At 45.0% G+C, this 22,697-nt stretch overlaps 1 protein-coding gene across 1 annotated transcript in view; it reads left to right on the top strand.

The window, feature by feature from the left end:
• The window catches only part of FOXD2 (forkhead box D2), a 279,469-nt gene that overhangs the window by 210,318 nt on the left and 46,454 nt on the right, over positions 1-22,697 (top strand).

The raw sequence follows: 22,697 nt of genomic DNA, 5'->3' as shown, positions 1-22,697 counted from the left end.
TCAGTCTAGCAATCAAATGGAGTAAAATTCAGTTGCATGCAGATGATCAGCAGAAAGCCCATGTCCCATTAAACTGTTTTCATGGGTTTATGTTCATCTTAAGTGCAATTGAGGCCATGGGAGCAAAGATAAACATCAGCCATTGAGACAGATGCTTAACTTATGCACCTCATTTTTCATGGCCTCGGTGGAGCTGGGCTGATTTACACCAGCTGAAGACCTTGGCCCACAGTAAGCAGCACAAACTGATAAAGGAGTCCAATCCTCAGCTGGCTGCTTATATGAGAGCTTGAATGCAACCTCAGTGCTTGGTAACATCTCATTAGAGCCTGAGTCAATATGGCAAGGGGACAGAGCTGTAACAGAGCAAAGCTGCAGTGGCTTCACAGAATCCTAATTGCTGTAAGGCTTCTGAGAGGGAATCTGCTCAATCATTTTGGTTATTAGCTCCAGGGAGGAGTTTTCCTCTTAAAACAGATACAAAGGCAGAGGTAAGTGAAATCCAAATGTTTGGCTAATGGAAGTTCTTTGGATCCCACCCAAATGCTTTCCCTAGGCTGTAGAAACCACACAGCAAGGTCCTAAGCAGCCATGGGAATCAGTGGCATGTGTTAGTGCCCTTTGCTGTCCTGGTTTCCCACATGTGTGCATTTTCACATGTGTATCTTGTATAAATAGATGCACACACAAACCACAGACACTAATGTTCATCTACATCTTATAAATATGTATATCTAAATACAGGAATGTGGCCATTTCTATTTCCTGCAGAGGGCTGTAGATAGGGGTGGTGCATGGATGGGGATGCTTGTGTGCTTGTGCTGAGCTGCTGTCTGGTTGTGTACAGCAATGTGATTGAGAGAATGTGGGTAGCAGCGTGTGTGTTTATGTATGCATGTGTGGGGAAGGGCCGCTGGGAAATCAATGATATGAAACGTCTGTACATTCCAGGGAAATGTTCGGATCCCTGAGGTTAGGGGATATGCTCTAGTCATAAAAATAAACACATTGGTATAGCATGCCATTGATATGTGGATAAACTCACTAAGGACGGGTAAAGTTTCAGCTTTCACCTCCTCCTGATGGTGAGCTTGCTGCTTCCCTTGCTGCCTCTTTTGACAGTTCAAAGTAAAATGACATTTTAAATAAGAGGTTAAAGAGCAGAGGAAAACAGAGGTTTTCTGCTTGAACCAGGGGAAATTTGATAAACCAGTCTTCCAGAGATGCCAGCAATTTCAAAAGGCTCCATTTCCTTTTGATAAGGTTTTGAGAGAGTAATTCAGAGTAGGATCTGTTAGCCAGAGCTCTTAGATGCTAAAATGTCAGATCAGAGGCTGAGCTATTTCCCCAGGACTAATGGTTAGTTATTGCAATCTGTAGCCTATTGTGCTGAGCCCTTTACAAAATCTTTGCACCACTTCTATCCTGCCTTTAAAATCACACTCAGATTTGCAATGAGCAGAGGGGTTTCTTTTTCTTTAGGCAAAACCTGAAGAAAGGCTCACGTGCTTTACAGCTTAACCTACTTTTTCCAACCCAGTGTGTTCTAATAAAAGATGCTTCCTGCTCTTGCACACAGTGCCTTGTACCTCCCTCCAGACCACGACATCTGCACCCTCAAGAAGAGCAGGAGGCACGGAAGCACCCGGAACTGTAGAGGGTGGAAGCTCTAACCTGCACCATTAGCTGGGAGTTCAGCCCACTGTTTTTCAAGTTTCCATTGTGGCTACTGTTCAGATGTGAGTGAGGTGTTCCATCAGTGGTCATAATCACGTTCATAGGAGTGGACATAAATTGCTAAATATGTAAAAAGGGAATCAAGCCCATCCTACTGGTCTGTATGAACCAAGACCATTCCATACTTGTACTAGCTCACATTAGTGGTTATCAGCTAAAATTCTGCCTTAAACAAATTTTGGCAGCATGGGACTGGTTCAGATTTGAATTCAGGTCTGACAGTGATGTAGGCACAACTGATTCAAGCCATTTTCATCTACTGACACCTGTAGCTCCAACTCCATGCTGGCAATGTAAACAGAACTTGCTTTTCCAAATCAGCCATTGGCAAATCCTGATCCCTCTTCAGCTGCACCCTGGCTGAAAAACTACCTTCCCAAATGACTGAGAAACTCTTCACCTCCTGGGAACAGCTTAGCCCTATCTAAGTCACAAAGGCAATGTCTACATATGAAGGAAACACCATCTGGTTTACTTTGCTTGATTCTAAGATTTCAGTGAGGGCTTTGCAGCCATCTTTGCTTTGAAACCTGGGGTAGATTTTCTCTTTTAGTGGTAACTCTGCAGCTCAATGGAAAGTCTTTTGTATTACTCATAGGAATTTCTGGTTATATTTGGATATTCCACAGGGAAAACTATGGATTTTTTTGCCATCAAGTATCTAATTCATCAGTCTTAGGGCATAAGTCTGGGCACTGAGGAGCAGATCTCCCTGAGTAGTCAACCATGTGGACAGCGACAGTGGAAGAACAAATATGTTGGAAGCTTCTTTCACTGATCTTTTTATCTTTAGGGGAAAATGACAGCAGTGCTGTTTTGAACAGAATTCTACCTGCTGTAGGTTTGGAGAAGAAGGAGATCTGGGTTTCTCATGTTGTGATGCTGATTGACTTGAGGTCACTGTTTTGTTAGTGTACAAAGGAGCAACAAGCTACATTTCTGAACACCTTAATGAACTTTCCCAGGGATCAGAGGGTAATAACTGAGTTACAAAACACCACTGGGTTGCTCTGAGTGCCAAAGCAGCTACAGAATAGTTTTGAGAGACAGACTTTTGACCAGAATTTTCCAGTCCGCTTCATCTGAACACCACGTGGAAGATCAGATGCACCCATCTTTCCTCTGTCAGGTGCATGAGAATGTGATCAAACATTTGAGCAAAATTCAGGTTAGCAGACCTCAGGCATCCCCATCATCTGATGGGACTTGGGAGGTCCCCAGCAGATTGTTCAGCACTTTGTGAGATATGTGCCAGTTCCCAGCTCCTGCCTGGGTTCCTGTGTGACCCATAAGGAAACATCTCTCTGTTCTGTCAATGTGCTGAAGGAGGGAGTGCAGGACCTCCAGGAGAGGCAGCAGTGGGGAGATATTGCTGAAGCATCCCCTGGAATGGTAGATCCAGCCTTGGTCACACCTGAGGACCTTCCTTGGAAGTGAGCACTGTGGCCCGTTATGTTGTTCTGGTGGAGAACCTGGGCTGAGGGGAAGAGTCTGGACAACTTTCAGGGGTAAGGAGTTTGGTTTGGAGGAAGGAAAATGCATGTCCCATGGGCTGCTGTCTCCCAGGTTTCCTGCATTGCACAAGCCAATGGCTTCACATCTCTCTGACCCAATTTCTCCTGGTGCACACACAACTTTAATAAGGCATTGGGTGCTCCATTGATGTCTGAAAAACTCAAATGCATGGAAAAGCTGAAAAACCATAACATCCAAAATGCTGCCATGAAAGAATCAATCAAACACAGAGGTACAAAGTTAGATTGGGTACAAACCACTCAATCTAACTTTGGCTGGTGTGACTTGCCAAAAATATTAATAGGACTGTGCTGATTCACATCAGCTGTAAATCTAGCCCACCATTCACTTGTAGGAACTGTGAGTAAGAGATATGAAGGCTGTATAAATCTGGATCCTACAGACATGCAAGTTTGCAAATGCAGATTGAAAGATAGAATATTGAAACAGATTATATCAGTGTAGGGAAAAAGTGCAGTTATCTTTCTGTAACAAACTGGAGTGTGACACATTTAGGATTCTTGTTATGGGTGTGCTGTACAGCAAAACCCCTGATTTTCATTCAGGCTTTCACAATCACTGCTATCTTAACTCCAAAGCCTTGTAAAATCAACCCTGTCTGAACTGTGGTACAATGTTACAGTGCAGATCCTCCCGTTCCCCAGCGGGAAACTAACTTGGACTCAGGAGCCATCATTTAACCTTGGAGTCTCTGAATCAACAAGGCAGTTTCTGCAGAGACACCTGGCAGCACATGCATTTTATGCTTTAACATGGCTGGTAAATCCTGGGTGGTTAAGTAAACTTAACCTTCATTTATGAAACTTGCGAACCAAAGGGTAAAATGTGCCTTGTGCAAGTAATTACGTAAAGGTCTTAGAGAGTGGAGTTATCACTTAAAGACGCCGGGCATTGCTAATGAGTTGACTGAGAATTGATCTCTCTGTAATTTAGTTATTTATATGCAGTTCCTGTTTTCCATGCTCAGCTATAGGTCAAGCCCACTTTGAACTGCTCAGAGACCCCCAAGTTTGTCAAGCAAAGTCCCAAAGCCGTGGCACAATGATATTTTAGAAAAGTAAATATTGTCCTGAGGGGCTTTAGAAAGGAGGCAAAGCTGTTTGCTTTCTAGCTGGTTCTTTATACTGGACAACTGCTTCCTGTTACTAAGGGGTCTCTCAGCAACGTGACTTTGCTTCTGTTAAATAGAAAAAAGCTTCAGGAAAAATGTCAGTACCACCTTCCAGGTATTTTCAAATCCTGGGGAGCTGGGCAGGAGCAACCTTGGCTTTCTGAACAGAAATACATTTGCATTATTCTACAAAAAATGTAGCATGGGGATAACAAATCTGGGGCTGGAGGAAGCAATGAAAAACTCAGGCTGTTAAATATTACCCTCAGGACTGATTTTATTCCAAAGGGCTGTGAGCAATGTTCAAAAATCTACTTGCTGCTTTATGCATTCATGTCTGGGCATATATCAACACATCACTACGCGTGTGTGTTATCCATATTTGTAAACTCAGGTGTGAAGTTACTGATGCTGTTGCCTGGAGGTTAATGCAGATGGGCTTTCATTTTCATGAGGGCATCTCACAGGGAGGAATAGGGGATGCTCCATTATGTAAAGGGAGATTTTGGGTGCTTGAGCTGGCATCTGTGTGCCATGGCCACCATACTCACACTGGGGCAGGTGGGAGATCACACAAACACTCTGGTCCTTTGTGCAGCTTCAGCTGCAGATTCACACTGGGATGGGCAGACAGAGAAGGTGCAAATTTGAGCACACCTGGGATGAAGCTGCCAGCATCACTGAGAAGGAGCTGTTTGCAAATAGCTGAGGCTATGTAAGGGAATCTGGCTAAAATGGTGCAGAATTTTCATTGTAAACACTGATGGTTTGCAAGAGCAGGACCTTCCTGGGATCCAGTTGCTGCAAAAACGTGGCTGAAATTACTCTCCTCTAACTCACTGCCATAGCTGCTGCATTGGTTTATGACTCACCAGCGCAGTTGAACACTTTCAAAACAGTCTTGCTTGGCTCACAGCTTTGTATCATTTGAGTATTTTAAATTTATGTGTTTGTTTGGGGGGTTTTGTTTTGTTTTGTTTTATTTGTTTGAGAGTGACAGGTTTGCTTATAGCCAAGGATCCTAGATAGAGCATTGTCCTTGTGCTTCCTTGGTTGAGAGACTTGAAGGTACCTGGGGCAGCCAGGTCTTCCAGCCTGGCAAATCGTGAGGTTTATTCAGGTCAAACGAGGACAGTTTAGGTGAATGGAGACGAGAGATCTCTGAGGGCTGCTCTTGGGGTATAAGGTTTATTAGGGATGGAGAAAGGTCCTGCCTCACAGCATGTGGCGAGGCTTGAGGGGATGGGGGATGGGAGAGATAAGAGGATGCTCTAGGAAAGGGTGGAGGTCCTAAGAGGGGGAAGATCCAAGAGAGGGGAAGTTCCAAGAGAGGGTGTGGCCCCTCGGAGACCCCTTATCAGGGGGCTTCAAGGTAGGCTGGAACAAGACTTGGGCCAATGGGGTTACAGACACTTGATGTTTCAGGGGAGGGTTACAGGTGCGGGGTGAACCATACATTTTGGGGGGTGAGATTGAACAGTCCATTTGACTTTTGGACTTATCTGTAGGTAAGGGTATTGTCCAGCCAGTACAGAGGATTGTTTTCATCCTGGCTGTATTATTATGAATAATTATATTTTTCCATCCTTCCTAACAGATTCTCAAACACATGATGCAATCTCTTCAAGGAGAGCTGTGCCACCTCCTCAACCTTAATATCCTGGAAAAGTTTGCTAGCTCGCCCTTTGCTCTCCAGTGGCTTTAGCAGGCTCCAGATGCCTCCCCTGGGTGATCCAAGCCCTCTCCTCCATCCCTCCTTGCTGCCGTAGTTGCAGCGCAGGGAGGAAGGCATCCTTCGCCATCTAGTGAGCAGCACTCAGCATCACCGCTCCTGCCGCTGCAGGAGGGGCTGCACTGAGCCTGGAAAATCCTTTCCTCACCTCCGACAAACCGAGCTAGGACCGCATTGTGCTCTCCCACCCACCGCCAATGGGATCTTGCTGACAAGTTTTTGCAGGCAGAAAATTGCTCTTACCTGGAGTTTAAGCGTTTCAGCTCCTGGGAGGAGCACTGGTGCTGAAGCTGGTGTTTCCTCTCCTGCTCTGCTGGGATTGCAGTCAGAGCAGTGGGAGCACCAAGGGAATGGGGAGACAGACCTGTGCAATATGGTCATTTAGCTACAGATGGAGTACAAAGTCCACAGTTGGCCTGTGGCTGTGTTAGAAACAGAAACTTTCTGTGAGATAAAATACATGCGCTAAGAAGGGCTTTTCCCCTTATACTTGTCATTTTTCTTCTTCTTCTTGTATTATTTTTTTTTTTTCCTTCTGGGATGCCCATAATTGTACAGGGTCCAAATTCCCTTTAAGAAATGCCTGATAAATGACTGCTGCTTTAGGGGGTTTCCAAAGGTTACTTGACATCTGCTGAGAGACACTAACAAGCAGGAAGCAGGGCAGGAGCTATTGATAGATCCATTCCTGCCTTCCTGTCTCGTTTTCTACTGCTTGTCCCCTATTTTTAGATTGGCTTCCAAAGGAAATGAGGAGTTGTGTGATTGCTCTGCCCACATTGGTTTATCAGTCCCTGCCTAATCACTCAAAGCAGGCAGGTTTCAGCCAGGTGTGTGTGTGGAGTAGACTCCTATTAGAACCCTTAGTGTTTCATGGAAATAAATAACCAGGGAATAGGGAACAATCCCAGGTCACTGCTCTGGCTGAAGGGAAGGTGGTTAAATGAGCCTAGCACTTGATATACTCCAAGTGAAGCCACATAAAAATTGGATTCAGATAATGAGATTTCATGCATTCAACGATAAAGTTACTTGTTATTATCATGGCTAATTAGTAGATTAAATATATAAAACATTTTATATAATGTTATCTTATTACAACAGCATCTTAACAACCCCTGATTAGGAAGGAGATTCAGTGTGTCAAGTGTTGTACAAGCTCATAACCCACAGATGATCCTGGCTCCTCCACTGTGGTGTTTATTCAGTCATCCCATGGCACAGCCACTGCACCTTGTTAAGGATACTGAAAAATTCAGGATTTGGATGCTCTTTCAGAAGGCCTGTTTTAGAAAAATAGGGGAAAATTTTCTCTATTTTGTATTAAATCTGAGGGACATAATAAATTAGAGGTTTGGCAGGGTTAGAGAAAAAGCTCATTTCAGCAGAGGATGATGCTACAACACTCTCCAAAGGCCTGTCACTCAGTGTCACTGAGACTCCCCAAAATGAGCTGTTGCAAAGCAGACATCATGAGCTGGGCTTATCCCTCCAACTGCTGTAAACCAGCTTTTATCACTGTGACTCTTTCCTGCATTTATTCATTGTTTCAGGGCTCGGGGGAGAGGTCAAGGGCTATCTGGAAGGTTAGGAGATGTGCTCACAGCCAAGGGCCATTCCTGAACAGTGTCAATATTTGGTCTTGCACAGAAGATATGAGCAGGAGATAAGAGGGCACTGAGACACATCTGCTGGGAAGGTGAGGCCAGGCATCTGATGAGGAGGATGAAGGTGAGGGCAGCGGGGAGAGGATTTTGCATAGCCCCACGTGGCAATGGTGGCACTGCATTGCAGCTCTCTGATATTCCTCTCTGCTGTGTGTAGATGGAGGAGCTTTGTCAGCCCTTAGAGGAAGGAATAAACAGCTTGGCCAAGGTCAGAGTATAAATCCTTGCTAAAACCCAGAGCCCTTGAGCTTCAAACCCAATGCAAGCCTTTTCCTCCCAGTGTTATAAATGTGTACCCCATGTATCCTGCACAGCACAGAGCTCTTGGTGTAGTGTGGCAGCTGGTTGTTCGTGTACCCTGAAGAGCAGAGATATGTGACAGTTTGGGACCTAATCAATCCTGTACTCCATGGTCACTGTGGGGTGAGGGCAGTAGTTTGGGCAATCTCAGGAATGTTTCACTGGGAGCTGAAAGGAGAGCTCAAAGGATGTAGAGGAGGGGATCTTCAGTGTTAATATGGGATTAAAATCCTGATAATTTTTAACTCACGGGGAGAAATGTATCTTGGCTTTTCCTTCATCCCCAGGAAACTCACCCTGCTGTCTATTAAATAGTTATTACATAATTATGGTATATATTGCCTACTTAAATGCCTTCTGTCACTGATTCACATGATTGGGCCATTCATTCTTCCCCTTTCCACCTGTTTCTTTGTGCTCCAGAGCAGCAGTAAATAGCCTGTGAGCTTCACCAGAGGAATGACTGCAGCCCACAGCCAAACAAATGGCAAGTGTTTTTAGGGTGCTCCGTGGTTTGCAGTGACACCTGGGCTTGGGGAGACCAGCTCCTCCTGAAGGCAAAGGTCAACATCCTGGAAAACTTTGCTAAGGGTTTGTTGCCAAAGGAATCCTGTCCCTGCACCTTGGCTGAGGCTCAGGGGGTGCTGAAGTCTGATGGGCAATGGCTTGGTCTGCACAAAGAAACAAGAGGGCTGGAAAGCTCCTTTTACAGTTCAAACGGATGTTTCCCCAGGCTCGTAAAATACAGTTTAAGTAGTAGCTATATTTCTAAGGCTGGTCCCACACCTGCAACAACCTTGTAAATGGTGCTGGGATATATGGCTTTAAGACTCCTTGTAAAAAGTAAGATCAACACAAGATTTACACGGTTTTATGGAATTGTTTTATAAGCTATTTTGACAATGAATCCTGCTATCAACATCACCTCTGGTGTTAATCATGGAGGAAGCATTTAGCAGGAGCCAACAAAGATTAGTTTAAACTCTTTTCCTAGCTAGCTGTGGGTCTGAGCTGGTTATTTCTCTAATTCTGGGACACCACTCATGCAGCATTCATGCCTGTTTCTCTTTGTCAGGGACAGCCTTGTCACTCCTTAAAGGAAGGAATGAGCAGCTTGGACAAGGTCAAAGAACAAATCTTTGTAAATCTCCAGAGGCTCTGGGTGGTAGGCCAGGTCTTCCAACCCTGGAAAATGAATGTGTTTGGGGTTATTTCACCTCACACAGAAGGGGATGTCAGGAATGCAGGAGGAACACCCAGACCTCAGCCTCCCTCCCGCCCCTGCCCAGAGATGGGGGCTTCAGGATGAGGTCCAGGCAGGCAAGGGAGCAGGAGGGGATGCTCCATAGCCAGCCAAGACTAAGCAATGTTTTTGGGAAAGGTAGGGATGGTGCAGTACCAGGAGTGTTTCCCTTGAGAAAATCTTCTCTCAGTTTGCCCAAAAACCCCGATGCTGAACCTGACCTTACCCACATCAAACTGAGACCTGAGGCTCCCCACTGCTGATGTGCTCTCCCTGCTCACCTCCCACAGCTCTCAAAGTCAGGCAGGCAGGACCAAACTTGCTCCTAGGATGCTCCCAGTTTTCTCTGGAGCTGTGGTAGTGAGTGTAAAACCAAAGGTGCTGCTGGGTCTGCCCTGCACTGTGTGTACAACTCCTGTGGTGGCCACGGGCAGATGCCTTGGAGAAAGGACATCGTATTCCTCAGTGCTTTCCCAGAACTGCAGCACAGGGAATTTCCAGCACTGCTACACCTTTTGCTACTTGTCTCCAGTGAAGCTCTGTTTTCCTGAGGTTTGTGCAATTTTTCCTTTAACCCTGGTGGACTTGAAACATTCCCAGCCTCTTCCAGCCTCCCTTGTTCCTCTACTGCCCAAGAAGAATCTCTCCCTCCTCTTCCTGCTTCAGCATGGCTATCAAAGCCTTCACCTGGTGCTTCTGAGTCCTGTGCTGGAAGACAGTGAGCAGCTGCTCCCTTCCTGGTTTCTCCCATTGACTCAGTTATAGCTCTCTGCCATCTCCTGCCAAGCTGTTTCTTTTTTATGTTCTTACAAGTCTGAACAAAAAGCAGAGAGACAGAATATGCCTGTATTTCAAATTTCCTCCTGCTCTGAAGGCACTCAGAGAGAAAGGTTGGAGGCTGAATCGGGTGCAGGGTATTTTGGCATCCTCTGCTGCTTGACCCAATGGAGTCATAGTTCATCACAGGTGGTTCTTGGCCCTCTGCTTGCAAGGGATGTTCCATGCACAAAATAACTCCTTTGCAGTATAAGCTGTGGCCACGAGATGTCTCTTTGGCTCCAGCCTGGTGAACAGGAGCCCCAGAGGATCACAAGCTGTGCAGAAGCTTCTGGGGCCAGCAGCTGGTACCATCCGTGCTGAACACCCCCCTGTGCTGCACTTAACAGCATTGAGAGCAAAGCCATTTGTGTAGGCAGAGGTGATACCTGGTATCAGGCCTGCAGGTGTAGGTGGGAAAGAAAAAAACCCCATAAGCCAAAACAGCTCAGCTTTCAAACACATAAAATAATAATATAAATTGCCATCTTCAAACTGAGTATTACCTGAGAACAATCTCTCAGAGTGTAATTGGATTTTGTTGGTTATTCAGATTTGTGGAGGAGAAAAGTGTGATTGATACCTGTGGAGAAAAGGCAATTGCCTCAGTGAGGAGACATTGTTGGCCAGAGGGAGACAGGAAGAGAGAAACAAAGGGATGGATGGCTCCTGGCTGTGGGATGATGAAAGCTTCACTGGTTTTAGGGAAATCTATGTGCCAGAGTAACAAGTGAGACTATGAGCTCTAATATGCAGCAGATCTTGGGATTTAATCTTTTAATGTGTTTTATATGTTTCCCATGAGGCTCTGGACCAAAAAGCCAGGACCTGTGTGACTGTTTTCTGAAAATATTCTCCCATTGTCAACTGAGTATCTCAGATGAGGGGCAATACAATATAATTTCCAAATAATAATTTTTGGTAGATTATCTCTAGCATCATAAATTAACAAAAAATTCCCAGCACAGAATTTACCCCGATCATGACTCTGTCCCTATCAAGCAACCATTTTCCAGATGAGAAAATGCTGATGGCCACGCTGGGAAAAAGTTACCCACCAGCCAGTCTTCAGCTGGTTACCATCCCAACTTGGGACCAGAAGCATTTCTGCAAAAAAGTGGCAAAATATTTGTTTGATCTGGTAGCTGGAACCGTTGATTGGGAACTCACAATGGGTGAAAAAAGAGGAGGAGAAGAGCTCTGGCTGTAATGCAGCTGGAATGAATGCTTCCCTTGCTGCCGATCAGAGCAGATTATAGCTCACCTGCTGTGCACTAATCTCTCAGGGAGAGGGTCAGTTGTTTGGATAGTGTTGCTAATGGAAGGCAAAACCTTTCTCCACATTCCCTCCTTCAGTGCTGGGTCTGTTTAGGAGCCGAGTCAGTCCTGGGTTATTCATCAGCTTCGTTAGGAGCCATCCGCCCAAGTTCACAAGCACCTCTAAAGCACTTTACAATTACAGGGAATTACACTTAGGAGCTCATGTTAAAACACGGCTCTCTGCTCCCTTCTCCAGCACGAGAGGCAGAGTGTCAGATCCTGCATTAGTTCCTTGTGCTGGAGAAATTACGTGGCAGGAATTCATTCCTTACCACGCTCCCCTTTGTGGCCTGAGCGCCGGTAGAGCTGGGGGATGTTTTGCCCGGGGAGCTGGGCAGGAGGGGAGGCTGCAGAAGGTCTGGTGGCTGCAGCAGGTCCTTGCCTTGCTGCAGAAGCTGTCAGAGCAGGGCTGTGGGCAGGGGGCCCTGGCAGCCTCTGTGGTCACCAGGGACTCTGTGACAGCTCTGCCTGCCAGGGCTCAGACCGCCAGGGGAGGGGATGCTGACAGTGCCCCTCTGACTGTGCTGTGCTTTCTCTCCCTCCAGGCCCCTCAGCTCAGCCCTGGGCTCTTCACCCCAGAGCATTTAATGGGCACATACATTGTGCTTGTTTTATTCACAGCCCTCCTCTTGTAGGACTCATGAATAGACAATATATATATTCTGTAGAGCCATAGAACGGTTTGGGTCAGATGGGACCTCTAAAGGTCATCTCATCCAAGGGCTCTGCAATGAGTAGGAACACCTTCAACAGAATCAAGTGGCTCAAAGCCCTTTCCAGCCTGACCTTGAAGGGACAGGGCATCCACCCCCTCTCTGGGCAATTTGTACCAGTGTGCCACCACTCTTGGTGTAAAAACCTTCTTCCTTGTGCCTAACATGCAGGATTCAACCCAGAGAGTCCCTGTGTCAGGGCAGGAGGTGCTCCCTGTGCCCTGTCAGTCCCTCTGACCCATCTCTGGGTCGTGCTCTGGATTCTCCTTGAGGGTCCCCAGCTCCTCTTCAGTTTAGGGGAGATTCAGCAGCAGCATATGCTCTGTAGCTTTGTTGCTCGTTAGGAATTGTTCTCTGTGGATCACCTGTATGCACATGGGGAGGTATTGTTTGGTTGATTTCTTACTTTTGTAAAATTTGAAGTGTAAGTTTTGGAACAAAGTCAATGCATGTACACATGGAGGTCAATAACTCACCTTTCTGTCTAAGAGACAGACCAAACCCTCTGTTTAGATAGTGGTTTTTAACCACGCTTTAACCCCCACAGCTAAGCAAATGATAATTTCAAGTTTTCTTTATGGTCTTTGTTAGTGCTTAGTAGATGGCTTGTACTATTGAACTTAATAAGAGACATTTCAAAAAGATTATTTGGATTATTTGATTATTTGTTCAGCTACGGCTTGCGAGGTGTAGTTAAAATGTTGAAAATAAAAATATTTATTGCTGTTCTTTTAGCTTTTTATTGCTTTACTGTGGGCTCTGCAATACCAGCACTACCAGCCAAGGGCTCTCAGGGTGGGTGATTTGCCACTGTCAGGCCCAGCCACCTTCAGCTGCCCAGCTCTGAATGTCCAAGATGCCCATCTACAGCAGGGTCCCCCCATGTGGGGCTCAAACATCACATCTCCAGGTGTTTCTGCCATGTCCCCATGTACTCTGACCTACAGAGATGCACAGAGATGCTGGAACAGAGACCTGGAGCTCTTTTTGTAAGACAAGACACCAGTTCTGGAGCAGTTCTCCCTCTGCCTTGGCAAACCAGCCTATCAGTGAGATTTGATCATGATGCTAAGTGACCAAAAAGATATTTTCCATTAAAATCCCTACTAGAAGGAAATTTATAACCATGGGTAATAAGAAATATTTTAGGGATGTGCAAAAGATGCATATTTTGCTCTCAGGCAGCCATTGAGCAAGGTCTTTATTTCATTGCCTTCTCTTTAATCCAGCTTTCTCCTGGGGACATCCAGCTGCAGTAGAATATAGATATTTTGCCATCAGAGGCTACTTGCCTTATCAAGATTAAGAAGAGGTTTTTCAGGGCTAGCAAGATGATAATCAATTTTATATCCCGTAATTTCTCTGTCCTTAGCTTTACAGCATTTCAATAAGTTGCCTTTGATTTAATAGCTTAAATTTGTCTGTAAATCTGTTCTCCAGGGAGTATAAGAAAACATCTTTAAATAATTCTAATGTGGAGAGATGCTTGCAGTATTTATTTATTAATAGTATTCATTGCTTTTATGACAAGTGAAAGCCATGGCTGAGGTACTGAGAAGCCACACAGAGATCTGACAAGAGATAAATCAAATAAGAGAGATAAGGAGAAAGTGGAGGAGTCACTGACAGCTTTCTATATACCCTAGGTCCAGCAGTGTCCATGATACAGCTGGAAATCTGGATTTAAACCTGTGTCTTCCAGCACTGTCCACAGTGCTTTAAATGTCAGCATGCTATTTTCCACTCCCACGTGACTGAACTTTTCATTTGCACTTCTGTGAAATCCTGATTTTCACTCCTTCAAAGTACTTTAAATCATTGAGCCATAGATTCTTGCTTTTATTCAGGTTGTCACAGGGGTATGAGGATGCTGAAATACCAGAACAAGTGTTGGTGTTCTTTATCTTTGCCTACACTGGCTTTTAAGAAAAAGTCAGGAGTAATTCCAAGTATGTAATGTTAATTTGGTGGTCCAGGCACCTCTGTGGTGGTCTGGACACACACAAGAGTCCAGAGCTGTTTGCTCTGTGCTGGATGCTCTGCTAGTGCTTTTATGTTAATAAAGAGTGAAATGGTGAAATCCTCCTCCTGGGGAAGTGGGACAAGACAAATCCTGGCTTGTGCTGGACCCAGCAGAAGCTTTTGCACTGGGCTCCGTGGGGTTTGCTGGTGCAGCCCAGAGCTGTAATTAAGGGCTGCTGGGATAACAAGCTATAACCATTGCTGGGATACGACCCCACAAACGCTGAAAGAACTCCAAAAGGCTTCGGAACAATTGCTCTTTGGTTTCTGCGGCTGTCTGTAGATGGCACTATGGCAGTAGGAGTTCTGCGCCGGGGATTGAGGGGAGCGGGGCAGGGCTGCGGGCTCCTGCTCCTGCCCGGGCCGGGATGCTCCTGCTGCAGGGGAACGAGATCCTGCCACATTTCTTTAGTGACCCGCAAGCCATCAATCAAAACAACTTATTTCTTTCTCAGCGGTTAAAACCAGCTTTATGATCCAGAGGAGATTAATTTCTTACACCATCTCTAAGTGCTTCATAGGTGGGAGTACAGAAGGGAATTCATTTCACCTTCATCATCCATTACAAATTTTCCATAAACTATTGCTCACAGGGAAGGATTCATTTTTACATACTTCCCACTTTACATCAAGTTTTCAGGTGTTTTTTTTTTTTTTTTTTTTTTTCTGTTGATATCAGGTACTTCTCTGTGATATTCCCACTTAAAACATGGAAATATCACTGAAGCCTGAATGTCTTACATTAAAAATTGGCTTAATTAGAGTCCTGGTGGGAGAAAAGACTCTTCTTTAAGTCCAAAAGATTGCTGGTAAATCATGCTAATGAAGTATTTAAAAGCCTAAGAGACAAAATACTTAAAGGGCTAACAATAAGAGGATGACAGTGGAACACAGGGTGTACAAATAGCAGGGTGGCACTGCATTTTCAGTTTACATATTGTTTCATGTAATTGCAGCATTGCTATTTCATCTCTCAGGGAATCACTTGTGCTTCTTCCAGGGCAATTCTAATGCTCTGTGAGTTCAAGCTAGCCTCATTGTCTTTCTTTTCAAATACTGTTTGATTTTTCAGTAGTTAGACTCTAGGGATACTCTCCCCAGAACAATGAAGTGTTTTACTTCCTTCTTAATAATTAAAATTAAAAAAAGGAAGCAGTCTTACTTCACAGCTTCTGGCTTCAGTGCTGGATAAAGAGAGAAGCTGAAGCAGAGCCTTGACTTTGGGGAAAAGAGCAGACCTGTCCAGGGTGTTTGCTGCCTTCAGCTGCAGGGAGGAAATAGCTTCAATTGGCAGCAGCAAGGCCGGGTTTGGTTTCAGCATCCTGGGATGAGCTTTGAAATGCTGAACTTTTCCCAGGTGCTCAGCCCAGTCTTAGGAATCTGGTTGAGCTATGGCCATCACTGTCCACAGGTAGGTGCTTCCAGATAGTGAGGGAAAGCAAATAAATTCATTTGGTTTAGGTAGAAATGGTTTATCCTCCCCATGGAGATCCTCACAAGTTATTTTGGTGCCTCCCATCCTTTGTACATCACTGGGAGCTACAGACCTGGCTCTGTCTGAGGGGGTGAGCCTTGGTCAGGGGAGGGTTGTGCCCATAAATTCAGTTTCAGCTGAGCCATCAGACTGCCTGTAGGAGTCAGCAGCCACATGCTGAAGCTGGCATGAAACCCATGATGACCAAAGAAAAGAAACAGGAACGTTTCTTTATAGGGAACAGTAATGGAAGATACAGGCTCAGCTAACTTCCAGGAATTACCTTTCCATCAATTTCTTGATTTTAGATTTTAAAAGGCATTTTCTTTCCATCACGAAACACATGCAATAAGCAGCTTCCCTTTCCAGATGTGTTAGTTGAATTTTCCAAGGAAAATGCATTTCTCTATCCCCCCTTTCAGTGGGGTTGCACTTCCAACATGCAGTTGCCCCTTCAGAGCAAGGAGGCTTCTGCTACAATGGGGACAGCTGAAGAAAATTAAGAAGACAGCCCTAAACAATTGAAGAGCATGTGCAGAGCATGTGTGGAAGTGCTTGATGCTGTGGGATGTGTGTCCTTGTAAGCCCCCAGTCTGTCCCCACCACCACCCTGCTCTGTGCCCTGTCATGTGTCACTCCCTGGCAGCTGCACTGCTGCACCACAGGTTGTCCCTAAAGAATCCCTTTGTGCACATGAGTTAAGGTTTGGGGTTCTGTTCTCATGGGGATGTCCCACAGCACCCAAATCCTCTGCTTCCCCCCACTTTACGTTCATTCCCTGCTGCTGCTCCTCAGCCTTTGGAGGCATCACCCCAGGGCAGAGCTCAGCCCCAGGCAGGGTCTCTGCTGCTCTTGTCCCTCACGGTGACCTCAGTGCTACAACGTGCTCCATGCCTGAAGCTACACATGATTTTTTGGAAGAATCAGTCATCTAGGAGCCAGGTTCTGTGTGCCACAAGTGCCTAATGCAGAGCAAGAAGGGAGTGGTCAGAAGGTGACATGGCACCTTTGGCACAGAGTGGCTTTGCTCTCGTGTCACCTGCAGCAGTGCTCTGCCCAGTGCAATGAGGATTGCTGCTCTGGGACTAAACTCTGGGGAGCTGGGGCTCTGTGCCCTCCTGGCAGCAAAATGTGAGGAGGGTGAAAGATGCACTGAGCAAAAGTTGATGTTGCCTTCCAACCACGGGACTTTGGGAGCTGCCTGTCCATCGCCAGCCAGCCAGCCAGCTGCAGTGAAATAATAACAACAACAACAACAACAACAATAGTTAATGTTATTACTGTTATTATTAGTATTGTATTAGTATTAATAAAAAATATAACTCCAGGCCTGTAAGACAACATGTTCTTCATTTCTGCTGAACAGCCACTGTTTGGGATGTAAGCAGAATGTTATGGGGCCTTTCCATTAAGTGATGAGCGAAACCAAAAGAGAAAATTATGCTTTGTACTAAAAATCCATTTAGCCATTAGATCACAGTATTGAAAGGATAAAGGAAGGGTTATTTTAGCTTTCAGCTGGCCAGAAAATGCCAGCTGGAAGACAACAGGAGGCTCCCTTTCACAATGTAAGAGCCTTTTCTTTCCTGGATGAAGGCAGTGTTTCTGGCTGTGGTATCATGCTGCTTGTGTGTGTTTCTTTCTTACTCTGGCCTGAAAAGCTCCTGTCAAAAGGTGGAAAACAAATCTAATTGCACACGACATAAATAAAGTCCTGCTGTACATCAGCACATTATTTTTATGGGATAATTTTGGAGTTATTTTACTGGTTTAACTGTAACCTAAAGCAATTTCCTTGCAACAGCCATGTCCCATCCTTGCACAAAGCACACGACTTTTAGGGAGAATGAATATCATGCCAATCACTGATAGCCTAGAGGATAAATAACCTGTCACAGGCCATGCTGCAGATCACATCTGGGCCTGACCTGCTGCAGCCCTGGTGCCAGACCTGAGCATGTGGGAATGCAGGGGCTGAGATCTCTGCTGGGCTGCTGCTGCTGCTCGGACTGTACAGCACCAGTGAAAAATGAGGGATGCAGAGGTTAAAGGCTACCCTCAGGGCAGTGCACTGGGGTTTCAGCCTTATTACCTGGGCTGGGGATACATGTGTTTGCTGTTCCCAGCAGCTCCCACTGCTCACTTTGTGCCTCAAGGACCCAAATTCCCTGGTAGACCCCGGGGCAGCCCCTCCCACAGCAGTCCTTGACCTGCCTTTGAGCAGCAAAGGATTAAAGAGCAGCACTTTGGCTGCCCTGGGGAATTAGGTTTGAGGAACGCTGTGGTTTTGGGGTGGAGAATGATCAATTTTCTGTTATTTTTGCAAAGGACAATGGGTGTTTGGGATAGCTTTTCTCAAAGTGTTTGGCTCATGGACTTAGCATGAATTTCTGTCAAAGCCACCCACCTACGGAAATCTCTGATGCCAGAATACATTTATGAGAGGATATTTAGTCTACAGGACAGAGCTGCTCAGTGTAACCCTTAATCTAGAAGCAGGATGATTTAACTGAGGACTATTTCATTTATTTTGGAGTTTCAATACCTGACAGCAATTGTGGACCCAGAGTGAGACCTCCAAGCAAATGCTTTCAGCGGCGTGGAAATATTTCCCAGCGTGTTTTTGAAATGTGCCATTCCTGAGGACTCTGTTGGTTGGGTGAGGTTTTCTTCACTTGCTCATCTGGTACCAGAGCTCTGGATGCTGGCTCATGAGTCTGCCCTTAAAAATCTGAGTGCTGCTTGGTGCCAGCACCAGGATTTCAGCAGGAGCTGGGGTGCATCACATCAGAGCCTTCTCTCAAGTTCTCTTAGTCACTAGCATGGTTCCTAGCACAAAGATTTTACATGTTAAGTGTTCAATACATACTGGAACCCCCAATTCTTGCTTTAAGCTGTATCCATCTATACTCAGCATATTGCAGTGTTTGGAGCCACCACCACATCCCTCCACAGGCCGTGCTTCTGGCAGCTGGGAGACTTTTCTTTGTTTTTAAACATAGCACCTCCGTTTCTTCCTCCTACCTTTCTTCCATGGCCATGTTCTAGCTGCCAACATCAATAAGTTAAACTTCTAAATTTAATGTTAATCTGATCTCATCCATTTAATTCAGAGAGCTATTTGCAAGAAGGAGCTTTCAGTCATCATCCATGGGAACAGCAGGATTCCCATGGCAGTGGAAAAGAAAAACTTGGGTCTGGCAGACTGGTGATGGAGTTCCAGACAGGAATCTGCTTTCTTGTTTGTTTGTTAGTTTTTAATATAATCCCTTCCTTTTTTTTTATTGCATTTATCAGTAAGACAATAATCAGGTTTTGTAGCAAAACATTTCTATCTTTTTTCTGGCCAGAATTTTCTGTGGAGCTCCAGTGTCACAGAGCATCTGTGTGACCTTGCAGTTGTCTGAAAATCTGGGCATTCTCTGCATTTTGTGAGATATCCACCCCACCAAGCCTGGTCTGTATGACTTTTGCACTCTCTCAGATTGTCCCAGCTGGCATCAGAAAGTTTTCCCAGGGGCAGGAGGTAGCATGAAACAGACTTGAGCTGTATCAGGTCATGCTTAAACTCCACTTACCCCACAAAAAGGCTAATCCACATTGGATTTGCATAGCACCCTACTTTTTAAAGGAGTCTTTCACTAATAAGTTCATTCACCTCTCTAGAAACTCCTCTGCAGAGCTGGGCACTGGCTTTTATCTGTCCTCTGAGCCCACCAGCAAAGCACACAATCTCTCCCAAAGCAAACACATTCCAGTGTGAGTACCAGCAGATGGAATAACAGGCTCTGTTGGCATGGATAAGGTTGTTGCTTGAGAAAAAATGGCAGGATTGGACCCCTGAGGAGTGCAAGTCAGCAGAAGACGGGGCTGACAGGATGTTATGTGTGCTCTGCAGGGCCACTGTGTCACTGCCCGCTCCACGGCCTGCTAACATCTCAGCCTTGCTTGCATGAAACAATCCCTGTGTTTTCAGCTCAGAAATAGATCTCTTTTGAAGTTTAAAAGCAGTTATGTCACAGCTGAAGCAGCTGTTCAGCAAACACCCAAGCAAGCAGCAGTTCCCTGTGCTGCCTTTCCAGAGATGAGCTGGCTTTGTGCATCTGTGTGTCCCAGCAGAGGAGGAGCAGGAGGAAGCATGACCAGCCCAAAAAGTATTTCAGGGAATGCCTGTGGATGGGCTTAAGCTCCAGAGCAGAGCCTGAGAGCTGCTGCACAGTGCACAGTGCCTGCCTGTCTTTCAAGGTGGGAAGAATTGGCACGTTTGACCATTCCATGGATTTCAAAATGTTGCTCTAACACAACATACAGCCCTCTGCACCAGAGAGTTCAGGGGGAGGCTTCAGCCATTTCCCCACAGCTGCTGGCCCAGGGCTTGTGCCTGGCTGGTGTCAGCTGTGGGATGAGCTGACAGCCCCAGTGAGGACAGCAGGACAGCGTGGCCACCACAGCCCTTCACATGGCTCCTTAAAAAGTGTCAGTGTGCAGAGAGTCAGAGCAAGACAAGAGAGATGTTCTACAGCTCGTGGATCCCCATCACAGCTCCCCCAGGCACCGGTGTCTCCTTCTGAGAGGCTCCTGTGCTGCCACTGCACCAGCCAGGTCTTCTGATCAGGACCTGAAGTTACAAGGTGTTAGCAGCACCTTGTCATTTCACCCAGCTGGATGTTTCAGGTGTGACCACAGACCTCTGTCACGAAAGAAATCATGGGTTAAAAGAGTACAATTAACTGAGAATGGAGATGGTGCCTCATTTCTCACAATGAAGGGAACAGAGGATGCATACAACTTCCTTTCAAATACTGGGTCTTACTCATTAACCCAATTTTTCAAAACACATGGTGTGCATGCCATGTGATGTGAATGACAGCATGAGAGCATTCCTGTCAGCCTCCTTATGGCCATTTCTCAGAACAGCACAGCAGACCACACTGAATTTGAACTTTCCATGATTAACCAATGGATTTCAGCACTGTGATTATGGTTTGACCAAAGATTATTGCTTTGGTTCAGTACTTCAGCAGCATCATCATCAAATTAGCACATTGCAATGACATTTTCCTTCACACAGTGATTTCATTCAAAGCAATGTTTGCTGAGAGAGAAAACTGAGTTGAGGTCTTCAGCACTTCTGAAGCATGGGAGGGTTGCAGGAAGTTTGATTTAAATAGAGCCCATACATTATTTTTAGTAAAAGGCCTTACAAACTCAGAATGGAGAACTCAAAAAACCCTTGTTACAGAGGCCTGTGCATGGACCTCAAAAGTCTATTTGGACTAATAAAAATCCAGTTCTTGACCTCAAAACCAGGATGGGAAGAGGAATGTTGCTGTTAGGAGAGAGGAGAGGTGCAGGTCAACAATTAAACTATAGCTTCAACTATCAACACTGTAAGCAACACTTTCATTTAGAGCAGAAATATTGATTATTTCCATTCAGTGACATTAAAATATTACTGCTGTTTATCAATGACATGAATGATTATTATTTGGGAACTTCAACAAAATTTTAAAATTTGGTTGTTTCCTGTTTTGTACAAATCATGTGATTTATTATTTTAAATTTTGAACTTGCAGTATGAAAGAACATTGTAATAAGAAATCATTTCATGTTGAAGTTAAAAACTCCACATTTCTTTCTCATAGTGGACTATTTAGTGTTTACCTGAGATATAGCTAGCAGCTAGATATAAAAAATAGACATGCCAGCCAAGGTTCAGGACATTTACTGAATATCACAGCACCACTCCGTCCTGCAGTTTTGATCAAATTATGTTATGCAGATGACGATGATGGGCTTCAACTCTGTGAAATGGTAATTTTTGGAATGGTTAGTCAGTGGAGGCATTTTAGGTGGCAATTACAGCTCATTTTTCACCTTGTCCAATGCACAGCTTGCCTGGCAAGCATCCTGCCACATGCCTGCCACATCAGAGATATTTTATGTGGTCAAACACTGGGTATGTGTCAGTCGTTGAGTTTTGGCTTTGTTTTAAAATCATTTTGAAGCAGGTCATCCTATATAGAAGTCTAACTTAAATGCTTTTGCAAACATTACACAAATAACTGCATTCTAAGGGCAAGAACTGACTAGGACCAAGCACAAGAGCCTCTGTGAAAATAACTGGCAAGTCACATCAGCTGGAAATATTTCTCTAAGGGCTGAGTCAGTCTGGGTGGCACCACTGAATGAGGCAAGTTTGGGTGACAGCTTTCAGGCAGTGCATGGTGCTTGAACTTAATCCTACCTGTATGTTTTTGAAGAGAGAAAATGGGGAGACAGTGGACTGCATGCAGTAGTTTTACACTTTTTAAAGAATTTAATCTGCTTGTTGGGAGAAGCCCCTAATCCTGCAACATTGAGTGACAGGAACCAGGCCTGGTTGAACCACTTCACTGCTATTTCACAGAAAGACCACTCCAGAGATGAACTGTCAGGTCAGCCTTGTCTAATAAGAGATTTTTAAGACATCTATTTTTCAATTCTAATTCTTTATGTTATTCATAAGTTTATTCTTTTGGGCAAATTTCACATAGTCTGCTTTTATGGAAACAGCTTCTTTAAACACTAAAAGAAAATGATGCCCTTTGGTGCTTTTAATTCAGTGTCTTTGCAGTAATTCATGCCAAGAAAAGGTGGCAGGGGAGCCCTTATAAAGCTCTATTAATTGAAATAAATGAGCCATGCTTTGGAGAACAGTGTACCATAGAGGAAGGTCTGCCTTCTTAATCCTGCTCCCAGAGAAGTCCCTCGTGATTTCAGGCATGTCATAAAATCCACTGTCCACCTCATTTTCCCACCTTATTAAGAGGGGTCTGAGGTTGTTCTTTACCAGAAACCTCTGGGTGTTGTGAAGCCCAGCTCAGTGCTTCAGAAGTACTTGGAGGACCTGGAATTTTATTTTGAAAACCATAGCAAATGCTATTATTTCCCAGGGAATGGTGTTTATGAGCATACTTTCATTAGTCCCTTAGCCTTTTCTTTTTCATTTGAGTCTGGAAAAATGTGTGGAAAATCATTTCATAG

Source organism: Lonchura striata, chromosome 8, assembly GCF_050655825.1.
Source record: "Lonchura striata isolate lonStrDom1 chromosome 8, ASM5065582v1, whole genome shotgun sequence".
Classification (NCBI taxonomy): domain Eukaryota; kingdom Metazoa; phylum Chordata; class Aves; order Passeriformes; family Estrildidae; genus Lonchura; species Lonchura striata.
This window is presented reverse-complemented; position numbering and strand designations above follow the sequence as displayed.